This window comes from Bos taurus, chromosome 8 (genome assembly GCF_002263795.3).
Source record: "Bos taurus isolate L1 Dominette 01449 registration number 42190680 breed Hereford chromosome 8, ARS-UCD2.0, whole genome shotgun sequence".
NCBI classification, from domain to species: Eukaryota; Metazoa; Chordata; class Mammalia; order Artiodactyla; family Bovidae; genus Bos; species Bos taurus.
Genome location: NC_037335.1, coordinates 69236790 through 69250642, shown reverse-complemented (window position 1 = coordinate 69250642; position 13853 = coordinate 69236790). Strand labels below are relative to the sequence as shown.

Below are 13853 nucleotides of genomic sequence, written 5' to 3'. Positions count from 1 at the left end.
TATAATTTCTGAGCCTTGCTGAGATTTAACATTCTGAGATATTAAGATAGCATCTCCTCTGGCCTACTGAATAGCATTCTAACTATTGTTAAAAAATGTTTAAAAGCTTGTAAGTAAGAAAGATTTAAGAAAGGGATAGAGAACAGAGCTTTTACTGACCTAAAAGTTCAGAAGAAAGCCTCTCAACTCTCCTTATCTCTTTTCCCATGAGAAAAGCCCAAATACTGTATGTACTCCTTTAGAAGACTCCACCAGAAAGATTAAGGAGATCAAAGTGAAAGTCGCTCAGTTGTGTCCAACTCTTTGCGAGTACAGTCGATGGAATTCTCCAGGCCAGAATACTAGAGTGGGTAGCCTTTCCCTTCTCCAGGGGATCTTCCCAACCCGGGGAATCGAACGCAGGTCTCCCATAGTGCAGGCGGATTCTTTACCAGCTGAGTGACCAGGGAAGCCCTCAAAACAGACTATTAAAGGGAAAAAGATAAAGGTAATCACAAACACTTAATTTTAGAACCCTGAACTTTGATTCAGAGAAGCTAGAATTTAGAGTTCTGTATTTACCTTCTGACAGAAAAAGCAAAAAAGAGTTTTAAGTAAATGTCTCTTAGGTTTTGGTATACATGCCCCATACATGGCAGTTTTCTGATTCTTTGGAATTTTTCCCTTAACAGGTCTGTAAAATATCAATTTGCCTTAAGTTTACACTATTATATGACCTACCAAAAAATCCAGGAACTCATCAAGTCACCCAACAAGGAAGACCAGGCAAGTTGGGAAACAGATTTAGAAGAAATAATGAGTTTTAAAAAAGAAGTCTTTTCTGGATACCCCTCAAACACTAGTTATGATGGGAGATAACTAGTGTTTGAGGGTAAAAAACCTAATCTGGTTTTCCAAAAAATAAAAATAGGATGGGAAGACAAAAGAGACCAAGGGTTATAAGTTTAGTTCAACATCAAGCAGATTTAGTTTTAATTGCTTTAACAATAAAGAAATCTTTAAGAGATACTGATAGCCAGAGCTGTCAACACTGTAAGTTTTACTCAAACTTTTAAATATAACCTCTTTTTTACTGCATGCATGTCAATTTCAGACTTCCTAGGTGGGGCAGGGACAATGGTAAAGAACCCACCTGCCCATGCAGGACAAGCAAGAGATAGGGGTTCGATCCCTGGGTTGGGAAGATCCCCTGGAGGCAGAAAAGGCAGCCCACCCCAGCACTCTTGCCTGGGAAATCTCATGGACAGAGGAGCCTGGTAGGCTATAGTCCCTGGGGTTCCAAAGAGTCAGACATGACTGAGCAGCTGAGTACACACGAATGTGCACACATCAATTTCCTGGCCGATTGTCAAAAGCATTTTATTCCTGCCTCTGGTAACATAATCTGAGGCTGTTTCAGGAAACAAACGAATAAAATACCAGAGTTTCACTAAGTTTTACAGTTGCTGTTAAGACTTGGTAAGAAATATAACAGGTGTGTATCGTGAGTAGTTAACATGTTACATATTTACATCTGAAGGCTATGACCTTCACTATGAAAACATGAGTTCCAAACAAGCTGATAACAGGTAAAGAAATGCCTACTGGACAAATCTCCACTCAAATGTTCGCCAGCCCTTCAAAATCTGTATATTTAAGACTGACCTTACTATCTTTTCAACATCTTGTTCATTCATTCACTATCAACTTTGCTGCCCAGAAATGTGGAAGCCTGCCTTCTCACTTTATACATTCAACTGTTAACCAAACCCCACAGTGTAACCTCCTTAACATCAATTTTCTATTCTCCATCCTTGCAGCTAACTTACGTTAGTTCAAGTCCCAATTACTTCTTACATTGTCTGCTGCTTCATCTGCTGCATTGTCTACATCGAATCAATTTTCTATACCATCACCACAGTGATGTGATTATTCTGTCACTTCTACTTAACAACTTTCAACTACACATCCACTGCACAAATTCCTTACTAAGATGTAACTGGCTCTTTACCTTCTGGTCTCTTCTACCATTAGAGTCTCATTTCTCACTTAGTTCCTCTTTATTCCCTATACAGCAGCAATATTTCACTGCTTTCACTTTCTTGGACTTTCTTGGAATGTTCCATGAATATATATATATGTATGCATAAATATATATGTATGTATGTGTATGCATGTGTGTGTGTACATATGTATCTTTTCTTATGGTATTCCCTCTAGCTGGTATACTCTTACCAACTGGGAGAAGACCATGTCTTTTTAGATCTGGCTTAAGCATTCACCACGTTAAGAAGCCTCTCCTGGCTCTCCAACGGAAGACTGACATCTGTCTCACTCTACAGTCCTTGTGTCTGTGCATGCTAAGTCACTCAGTCATGTCCGACTCTTTGCAACCCCATGGACTATATCCCATCAGGCTCCTGTCCATGGGATTCTCCAGGCAAGAACACTGGAGTGGGTTGCCATGCCATCCTCCAGGGGATCTTCCTGACCCGGGAATCAAACCCACATCTCTTATGCCTCCTGCACTGGCAGGCAGGTTCTTTACCACCAGTGCCACTGGGAATGGACTGGTATACGTTTCTAGTTATTCAGGTCCTTGAGCACTGATGCCACACCTCCCTCACTACACGTCTCCTTACATCTACATACAAGAACATCACTAGAATGCCCACTTTCTACTTTCTCACTGTTAGCTGGTGCAGCAAAGCATTTATTTCTAGGGTGGATTATACTGACATGGCTGGCTAGTCACTAAAAATTTATAAACACTTCTATTTATGTTAAGAACAAGATAATTCATCCACTATAATAACTACATTGCTGTTGTTTGTTGCTTAGTTGCTACGCTGTGTCGGACTCTTTTGCGACCCCATGGGCTCTGGCCTGCCAGCCTTCTCTGTCCATTGGATTTCCCAGGCAAGAATAATGGAGAGGGTTGCCATTTCCATCTCCAGGGGCTCCTTCTGATCCATAGGTCAAACCCATGTCTCCTGTATCACAGGTGGATTCTTTCCCACTGAGCCACTGGCAAGCCTATAGTAATTACATATTTTTTCCTAAAGAAGAGGATGACTATTTGAAAATGGATTTACTGGGCTCCACTTCATTATTTAAAATTGGTTACGTCTGTCCCCAAGAGCTGAACCACAAAACAAGTTTTCACTGATACAAAGGAAAATCTTAAAATACAATCTTAAAACAGGTTGTTTCAACCATTTTAATTTCTAATATTTCTGGGTTATTTTTTCAAAGCTAACGCTATAATTATGAAAAACTTTAAGGTCAATAATATTTTAAAAGTAGTAACTAAAGAGAACCAGAATTGCTAACATATCAAGACTCAGCATCTTTAAAAATTTTTTTAATTGGAGGATAATTGCTCTACAATGTTGTGTTAGTTTCTGATATACAACAAAACAAAGTGAGTGAGTTATATGTACACATATATCCCTTCCCTCTTGAGCCTCCTTCCCACCTCCCACCCCATCCCACCCCTCTAGATTGTCACAGAGCACAGGGTTACCTCCCTGTGTCATACACCACATTTCCACTGGCTATACTTTGGCCACCTCATGCGAAGAGTTGACTCATTGGAAAAGACTCTGATGCTGGGAGGGATTGGGGGCAAGAGGAGAAGGGGACGACAGAGGATGAGATGGCTGGATGGCATCACCGACTCGATGGACATGAGTCTGAGTGAACTCTGGGAGTTGGTGATGGACAGGAAGGCCTGGCGTGCTGCGATTCATGGGGTTGCAAAGAGTCGTACACAACTGAGCGACTGATCTGATCTGATCTGTTTTACACAAGGAAATGTATCTATTTCAATGCTACTCTGTCAACTCGTCCCATCCTCTCCTGCCCACTGTGTCCATAAGTCTGTTCTCTGCAAGGGTTAGCATCTTGAATAAGTAATATAATTGCTTAATATCCTCCCTCCATTTTACCCGTAAAATGGTTACGGAGGGGAGGGGTTAAAAGGTTTGTTTCTGCAAAGTGCTTTGGGAAAGAATACATTTAGGGTACTTTTAAAAAGTCTCTAACACACTACTTCCTATCAGTAAAATTCTGAATTTCTTTAATGATTTGACTGCTTCCTCTGACTCCCTTGGCTAAGTAAGAGAACAAACATATCACAGGCTCAGATGATGAACTGTAATGTTAAATAAATTATTAAACATGTCTACTTGCATTCACATACTTGGGAGAATGAGGATTTAGTTTATTTTTGCAGGCATACAGGAAAGCAATTCTATAACCTATTTTCCACTTCTGTGGCCAATCTCTTTGGTTCTGTGGCAGATTTTTCTTATTCCAGGGTAGCACTGTCCGACATAAGTGTCCATGATAATGGAAAGATGTTGTAACTGCATTGCAGAGTATGGCAGCCACCATGTGACTACTGGGCACTTGAAATGTGATCAGCTGAATGAAGAAGTTAATTTTTACTTTAAAATAGCAAAATGTGGCTAGTAGTTACCATTCTGATCAGTGCAGTAATAAATGCCAGTGTCAACAAAATGTATCAAGTTTGATCTGGTTCCTGTCAAATTGGGCTTGGGTTAGACCCATACTGGACTAGCCCTCTCCCCACTGAAGGGTCAGGCAATAGATTTGAGGGGACACACCCCCAGGAATCTGCAAACTTCTGTAGAAGACCAGAGAGTAACTATTTTAGACTTTGTGGGCCAGGAGGCCAAATGGTCTCTGTTGCAACTATCCATCTCTAACAGTGTAACACAGAAGTGGCCATACATAATTTGGAAAGGAGTTCATGTGGCTGTGTTCCAATACAACTTTTATTTATGAACACAGAAATAAGAATTTCATGTAATTACCATGTGTCATGGAACATTATTATTATTGTTCTCTTTTAGATTTTTTTCAACAATTTAAGAATGCAAAAACTGTTCTTAGTTTTCAGGCCGTACAAAAACAGGTTGTGGAGCCAAACTACCTGCCTGGCTTGCAAGCCTCCGAGATACAAGAAGGTCAGTAAGCCAAGAAGAGACACACAACACTGTTAGTTATCAAGGAAATGCCAACTAAAACCACAATAAGATCCCACAAGAATGGCAAAAGCAAAGGCTGGTGCAGATACGGAGTCCTTGGGACTATTACACACTGCTGGTGAGAAAGTAAAATGCTACAATCACTTCGGCAGTTCCTTTAAAAGGTTAAACATATCATAGGACTCGGTAACCCTACTCCAAGTATGTAAGAGAAAATTTATGTCTATACAGAGACTTCCATATGGCTATTTATACGCCCTTTACTCAGAGGGACTAAAAACTGGAAAACCACCCCAATACCACAGAGGGGTGAAGGGATACACAAAGTGGCACATTCAGACCATGAAATACTACTGAGCAATAAAAAGTAACCAGCTACTGGTAATATGCGACAAACGGAGTGAAACGCAAAATCACTGTGTTGAGTAAAACAAATCAAAACCCAAAGAGTACATAGTACATGCATTACATAAAATTCCGGGAAATACAAACTAATCTACAGTGACAGAAAGCAGATGAGGGCTGTCAAGAACTAAAGGCTGAGGGAGGGGCAGACTGCAGTTAGGAGGAAATGTTCTGCATTTTAATTGTGGTAAAGCAGTCAAAGTTGTGTATATGTCAACTTATACACTTTAAATGGATGCTGTTTCCTGTATACATAAAGATGAGTTAAAGCAAGTCTTGATTCCACTGGCATCCAATTTACACACAGCAATCTCTGTGAACTGTTCTATTCACTTTTGTAAGTGCTGTTTAACTTGAGGAGATGGGTAAGCGAGGGACCGGTTAAGTTAGCCTGGTGTCTCTCACCATCACTGCAGATGGGACCTGTAGGGCACATTAGAAGTTACTTGGATCAAACAAAGAGCTTTAAACAGACAAGTTTTAGGAATTCTGTGAATTGAAAATCTTTCCTGTTCATACACTCTGATCTCTCTGTCTGGAATATGTATGATAATTCAGACTAAAATGTAGGATTCCAAGAATTAGTAAATAATCCTTTATGTTAAAACAAGTTTCCATTTGTAATACCTCTGAAATACTGTCCTTACTTAAGAACAATAACAAAACAACAAAAACCCCTGTTGCTCAGACTCAGTTTGTTTGAAAATATTTGATATATACCAAATATTTATGTCTATGGAGACTACAAGATACTTGCTCAACTCTGGAATGACATTATCAATTCAAAACATTAAGAGGAAAGAAAACAAGGTCCCATTTTCTAGTTAAGTTTTATTCATTCTTTTAAATTCTAGGCTAGTTTTTGACAAGAACTTACAGGGACTTGTTAGATGGAGCAATGGCAAAATAATGATTAAAACATCACTTACTAACAAAAAATAAAAAATATTTTAAATAATCTATGGCTATACATTGGTCAAATCTGGGATAGTTTTATTTTTTAACTGAGTATAGATATGTGAAATACAAACTTGGCTCCCCAGATTCTTCTCAGAGCAAACAATGTTACAGGTTTCTAGAGTCAAATTAAATGTCATGCTTGACTTCAGACAATGTGCTTTGGAAGAGAGAAGTAAAATACCAAAATGCAGGAGTTAGTGGAGATGAGGTGGTTGAAAAAACTGAGATTTGAAATTATTTGCTAAACTTAAGACACATGTTTTCAAAACACCAGGCTTCCCCGGTGGCTCAGACAGTAAAGCATCTATCTGCAATGCAGGAGACCCAGGTTCAATCCCCAGGTTGGGAAGATCCCCTGGAGAAGCAAATGGCAGCCCACTCCAGTATTCTTGCCTGGAAATCTCATGGATAGAGGAGCCTGGTAGGCTAAGTCCATGGGGTTCGCAAAGACTCAGACACGACTGAGCGACTTCATTTTCACATTTTCAAAACTCTGCAAATATTACTAAATAGGCCTGAAAAAAATCCTTTAGAAAACTCTGCTTTTCCCATTTCTGACCTTAAATACACCCCTTTTAACCATATACTATTGACTCCGATATTAGGGAAGATGTCTAGCATAACTCTCAATTCTTTCTGAAACTACACACTTCAAGTATCATAATTTATCATACAAACTAGAAATAAGATCAGATTTTGTGAGCAACATAGATTCGTGCACTTAAAAATTAAAAGGCCACCACCGCTATAGGATCACAACTTCCTGATGTAGCACAGGAATATTCAATTAATCTAATTGTTTTCCCAAGTATTTACAGGAAAGCATTTGACTGCTTTTCATCTTAAGTTTTTCTCTAAGAGAGGCTTAAATCCAGGGACTTTAAGTGATAATCATTTTTTACAAGCATCAACATCTGACTAATAACGTTAATTTCTTGGCACCACAGAAAATGTCCTTCACTGCTTACTGCTTAAGAGAGCTCTTTACTTATTATCTGGGGTAAAACAGGGCTCAATTTGTGAAACACGCTACAGATTTAGTCCTCACATTCCCCAACAAAAAATGGTAGGTGGGAGAGAGGAAGGCATATTTAAGATAGATGAAATCGAAGTATAAGTATTACATAAATATCTTAGGAAAATATATGACAGTGTACATATGAATTGAGAAGATGGTTCTTTATTTGGGAGAGAATGGTAAGGATGACAACTAGAAATCCTAGCAGAATGCTGAAAGTATAAGGGACTTAAATGTGTGTGCGTGGTCAGCCGTGTCTGACTCTTTGTAACCCCATGGACTGCCCCCGCCTCAACCCCCGCCCCCCCTCCCCCACCTCCTCTGTCCATGGGATTTTCCAGGTAAGAATACTGGAGTGGGTTGCCAGTTCCTCCTCCAAGGGATCCTCTAAACCCAGGGATCGAATGAATCTGTGTCTCTTGCCCCTCCTGTGTTGGCAGGCGAATTCTTTACCACTAGTGCCACCTGGGTAGCCTGTAAGGGACTTAAGTGCCAGTTGCTCAGCTGTGTCGGACTTTGTCAACCTGTGGATTGTAGCCCAACAGGCTCCTTTGTCCATGGAGTTCTCCAGGTAAGACTACTGGAGTGGGTTGCCAATCCCTTCTCCAGGGGATCTTCCTGACCCAGGGATCGAACCCGGGTCTCCTGCATTGCAGGCAAATTCTTTCCATCTGAGCCACCAGGGAAGTCTGTAAGGGACTTAAGAGAGCACCTAATTCAGGTTCAAGGAGACTAAATGAGTTGCCCAATTAAATGGCATAACACATATCAAGGGCTTAGCGTGGTGCTGGCACGTAACAGATATTCCATAAACGTTTGTATCACCCTTTTGCTTACCCCCAACCAAGGTCCCCCACCAGTAAGGTGTGCAAGAACCACCACCACACTGTAACCTAAATCTTCCAGAGATACCAGGTCCTTTCATCAGCCTATTTCAAGGAACATCACTATGATCTGTATAATACCTACTGTGTAGAGTTGCTGTGAACATTAAATGAAATCATGTAAAATGGTTAGAAGCTAAAAGTCCAATCAATGCTAGCATGAAGTTTCCAATGCTGTCCTCTCTCAAACGTGTCCTTTCCATTCATGACAGTACGAGTGTGTATGTGTGTCTCTGTGTGTGTGTGCACAAACACGTATGATGGGGTAAGGAACCATGGATGCAAATATCAGATACACTTAAGACTCAATTTTTGACATTTCCTCTCCTTTCTGCAGATTTTGATATGGACTCCTGGGTACCAATCTCATTTCAGTGAAAATTTCCTGCCACCATGAGTAACTCACTTTCAGTGTGAGGCACAAACTCAGATGTACTGGAATGGGGTAAAGGTGATGGAAGCAACAGTTCCTTCATTCAAGGATATGTTGACAAAAACAATGTCTCACTACAAATTCACAACTCAACCCAGGTTCAGTATCTCATTACCATGCAAGGCCCCTGAAAATAGGACATCACATCTTGTACTTCCTTGCATGTGTGTAAGACAGGACATTAAATGCGTAATAGTCATTCACTGGCTTTCATCATCCTCAAAAATTCAGTATAAAAATTCAACCTGCATGTAACTCTCCAGGAATATATACTGAGACCCTGAACTAGCTTGAGAAAGACTTATAAATCAGTTTCTCAATAAAATACGATAGGTGTTTCATCTAAAAAGGAATATATCTTTAAACTCTAGTTCTAAAGTACTCAAATAGCTTGAAATTGTAGGCAAATTTTTACATAGATATACTTTACTTCCCTAGAGAGTACACAGCTTCTATTACATTCTTAAACAAAGTCCCCCCCAAAACTGAAGAACCAGTGTTCTATGCTGCTTCTCCCCTGGCTTTGAAGTTCAAGTTCTCATGGATAGGCCTTCCACAGCTGGACTCCTAAAAGCATCCTTAAAAATCAAATGACCGGACAGTAATTACCCTCAGCAGGAAGGATGTGTGGGTAGCTGTAGAGAGGGCCATCAGAGGGACTTCTGAGGCACTGAAAACATCGTGGATTTGGGTACTGGTTGTAAGAGTGTACACTCTGTGAAAATTCATCAGGCTGAAAAATTATGATTTTTGTATCTGTCTGAAGGAATATTTCAATAAGAGATTAAAAAAAAAAAAAAACACGTAACAAAGATGGGTCACTTAAACGTAGCAGACATCATTACATAATGTAAAAAAAGAAGTCCTTAAAAATTACATCCTAGGAAGGGTCAGTGGTGAAGAGCTGAAATCTCCAGACAATAGCCAGAGAGGCACTGTGGCCCCCACCCACCCTCCTGCAACTAAGTAACTAATGCCTGCCAATGAGCATGTGGGTGAGCCTGCAAACAGGTTCTCCATCCTTAGTTAAGCCTAGAGGTGAACCACAGCCCGGCTGACAGCTTGACAACCAGACCCTCAGCTAGAATCATCTAGTCAAGACACTCCCGGATTCCTGACTCTGAGAGTATCTGTGAGATAATATATGTTTGGTGTTTAAAAGAAGGAAAAAAAAAAAAAACTATGATGCAATATCTAAATACTCTCTTACATACATGAAAGTGAGCAAAGTAGCCTTGGAAGTTGTACCTACAGACACAACAGCTTATCGGTTTAAATTGGCAACTTTCACCTAGTGAAGGGCTGTGGTACAATATCATGTTCCAAACCCAATCAAGAAGAAAATATAGCTGGTGGTTATGAACATCAATTCTGGGATCAAATGGAAGTTAATATATCTGTAAGATACAGAACAGGGATCTTCTTAATGCTCCTTTTTCCTACCTCCATCTAAATTACAGATTCCATTATAGAAATATTTTGTTTTATTTTGTGTCTATATCACATGGATGTAGACAACCCTTAATTCTTCTGAAGGCTTTTCTCACAAGAGGTAATAACACTGTCAGAATTATCAAGTATGTATAAAGGTGTCCGTCTAAAATACTGACATTATTTGTATAAGTCCACAGGAGAGGTACCTGGGGTGAGAGAGGGAATGTGTAGCTATTTCGTATGATCCAACACAAATGTAGCATGTTTTGCAATCAATGTATTAGTTCTTCTATCCATTTGTACTTCTGAAGCCTGCCCAAGACAGTATCAGAATTTGATACTTCAGCAGTCTGGCTCCAGTATCTTTTTCAGTCCCCAATCCTCTGCAGTTCCCAGCACAGAGAAGGGCTTTGGGCACATTAAGCCCTTACTGTATCAGTTTAACTGAAAGAAAATTACCAAAGTAACTATTTTCCCTCCTTTAAAATTCTCCAAAGTTGTACAGAATTCTCTTCTCCAAATAAATCACCGATAGTCCTTCATGTTTCCTTGCATGTTTTTAAAAGCTAAAAAGACAACTATCTTTTCCTCTAAACGGGCTAAACTTTTGCACTCTGTTAAATTTTAACCTGCCAGCTTTAATGATTCTTCTTGACCCCTAGAGTTACAGTGGTGGTCAATATTTAAACAAATATGACTATGTGAAAACTATATTTTCTGTTATTACTCAGTCATAATGCAGATACCAGTAAATAATACTGTAAGAGTCTGAGTAAGACCCGGGATAACAATAGAATAAATCCAACAAACCCCCAGAATTATCATTCATTTAATATATTTACATGTGTGTTAGTCGCTCAGTCGTGTCCAACTCTTTGCGACCCCCATGGACTGTAGCCCACCAGGCTCCTCTGTCCATGGGATTCTCCAGGCAAGAATACTGGAGTGGGCTGCCATTTCCTTCTCCAGGGAATCTTCCTGACCCAGGGATTGAACCAGGGTCTCCTGAATTGCAGAGGGACTCTTTACCATCTGAGCTATAGGGAAGTCCCATATTTACAGACTTATATGTTAAATAATATACTTAATATCCAATTATATCATATACATTTTCCTTTTTCTCTTGAGCCTGGATACCAGCTAGCAGTATTAAAACATCTGATGATCCTTCTTAATGTTTCTGTTACACTGTACACTAACTTTCATTTCTTTACCATAACTAGCCAGCAAGTGAAAATACCAAATCCTCATTATCTTCATCTAACTTAATGTTTTTTAAAAACGGAAGGAGGACCATTCATTTTATGAAGATAAATACAAATGAGTTTGATTTTTAACAATCACTGCCTCCTTGGTGGGTGTTAGATAAGGTCCTCTAAGACAAAGAGTAAGAAACTTATCACAACGAGAAGGTTCTTACAAGTCTCTCTTCTGAAGAGACTTGACTACTGACATCAACAGAGCTAAAAGACAAATCAAATATTGTAATTTTCCGTTACTATCGCTTTGTGACTTCCATTAAATACTTATCAGAAGAGATGCTCAGGACTCCAGCCTAAGAATCATATGACACTTACTTAGTGTCAATAGAAAAAACAATACAAAACTGCTCACCCTGGTGGTTCAGGAAAGCACTAGCTACATAATGACTCAACTATTTAGAACTACACATGAAGCTTTCAAATAATAACTGTTTTGAATCAGTGATAGACTTTTTTAAACCTCATATTCCAATAGTGTTTTCAGAAAAATACTGCCCCTCAAAGCACTTCAGATTTGTCCTTAATCTTTTCATTTATTTACTCATTCCACACGGGGGAGAATTTATCTTTTTCTTGAGAAGGTTTTCTGCTACAATAAAGTACATGTTTAAGACTCCAAGTATCCAAAACTAAAAGTAATCTAGTGGTCTGACAAACAAAAGCATAAAGAGAAAAAAATTCCTTCACAGACTTATCTGGTTGTTAAAAAGACCACTATTAGAGAGTAACATACTATAACTCTCTGAAATCAAATGAAGCACTGAACTGGCCTCCTCCTCTTTGTTTTGAAAAGTTAGTAAGTTCTTACTTTGGTAGATTTTTATGTTGGGGTGGGTGGGGAAAAAAAAAAACCAACTCCTTACTAAGGCAGATCCTCCTTTGAGAGGTAAGTGCTATGAAGACCACTTGAACTCATCCTGATGTTCCTCTGGTGAGGAATGACCACCTTTTTGATTCAAAATGTGGGAGAGATCACAGGAAGAGAGACTTCTTTGCAAGAGATAAGACAGATGCATATTCATAAAAGTACATGAACTTCCTGTCTTCCAAAGCATCATCAGAAAGGCTATCTATTCAAACCATATTCTGGAATGCTCTCTGACACTATTTTTTTATTTCCCCAGTAGATAAAAGCATGGGACCCAAAGTCAGAAGCCTCCAATCCACTTCCTAAATAAATCTAACATCAGTTCTATGCTTCAGTTTCCTCAAAATGACAGAAGTAGTTAATGCCTATCTACTCTTTTAGGATGGAAGAATTAAAAAAAAAAAAACAAAAAACACACACACACATAAAAATCCTACATGCTTCTTAGATATGGTTGCTATAAAACTCAAGGAACTACAGTATTATAATTATCACCTTGTATCAAGTTTTACTGCTACTTCTGAATCATGCTACTGAGTTTCAAATACAAATCTGTGGTCTTCCATCAGTGGTTACAATCTTCTATATAATTCTGTCCTGATAACTTGTGCTTCCCCCTTCAAAGATTTACTCTACTGATCCCTGGCCTGAGAATTTATTTAGTCCCTTCTCTTCCAAAGAAACTGACAGAAGTCACACCACCGCAGTTCCTTGTAGACAAAACGTGAGAAGATTCTCCTTTTTACTTGAGGAATGATAACTATACAATATGCAAAATAAGGAGACACACTTGCTATACTCTCTACTTTCTACTTCCCACAACACAAAACCCGTGCGGTTACCTAGAAAATCCAAAGGTTTCTAACAATATAACTGTAACAATAACTGTGTCATAAAATTATCGGATCTAAGGCACAGAAAGGAAAAACTTTATCGAGTTTGCAAGAAATAACCCTGACTCCTCGAGCTACTTTTAGGAGCGGTTAAGGGTTTGTCCCTTTCTAGGGCCTGTGCCATGTCTTTGAAAAAAAGTGGCCTGGGCCCAAAGCACGCCCGGGGCAGCTCTGCAGCCCCATGGGGACCCTCCAGAGCAAACGTCTGCACCCAACATTGCAGCTCTCGATTCAGACACACCCCCTCCACCCCGCGTTTCAGAGGAGGTGTGGGCACTCAACTCCTTCACTGGGGATAGGGGGACCGGAGGGAGGGCGGGCCCAGGCCTGAGCACCCATTTTGGAGGATCGGGGAGCTCGGCCCTGCAGGCTGTGCGATCAGGAGTGGGGGAGTGGTGGGCGAATCCGTGGGAGCGGGGAAGGAGGCAGGAGGGAGGGGGGGTCTCTCTTATGTTCGGGGGCGAGAAGAGGAAGGCGGCGGGAAAGATTCGGTAAAGCGAGATCGATCAGTGCGAGGTATTCTTTTTGTTATCTGTTTAGGGCCGGCGAGTGTGACGGGGAAGTGCCCCTCAGGACAGAGTCGGCAAGGGGTCTCCCTACCGCCCCCGTCTTGGGGGGCACTGAGGACTTGCGGGAGGCCTCCCTCCGGAGTGAGGACAGTCACTGATAAGCGATGTACGCTGTGCCCGCCGGGGCGCGGAT

At 40.2% G+C, this 13853-nt stretch overlaps 1 protein-coding gene across 2 annotated transcripts in view; it reads right to left on the bottom strand.

Annotated features, from left to right (window-relative positions):
* Positions 1 to 13853, bottom strand: part of XPO7 (exportin 7) — a 91090-nt gene that overhangs the window by 76959 nt on the left and 278 nt on the right.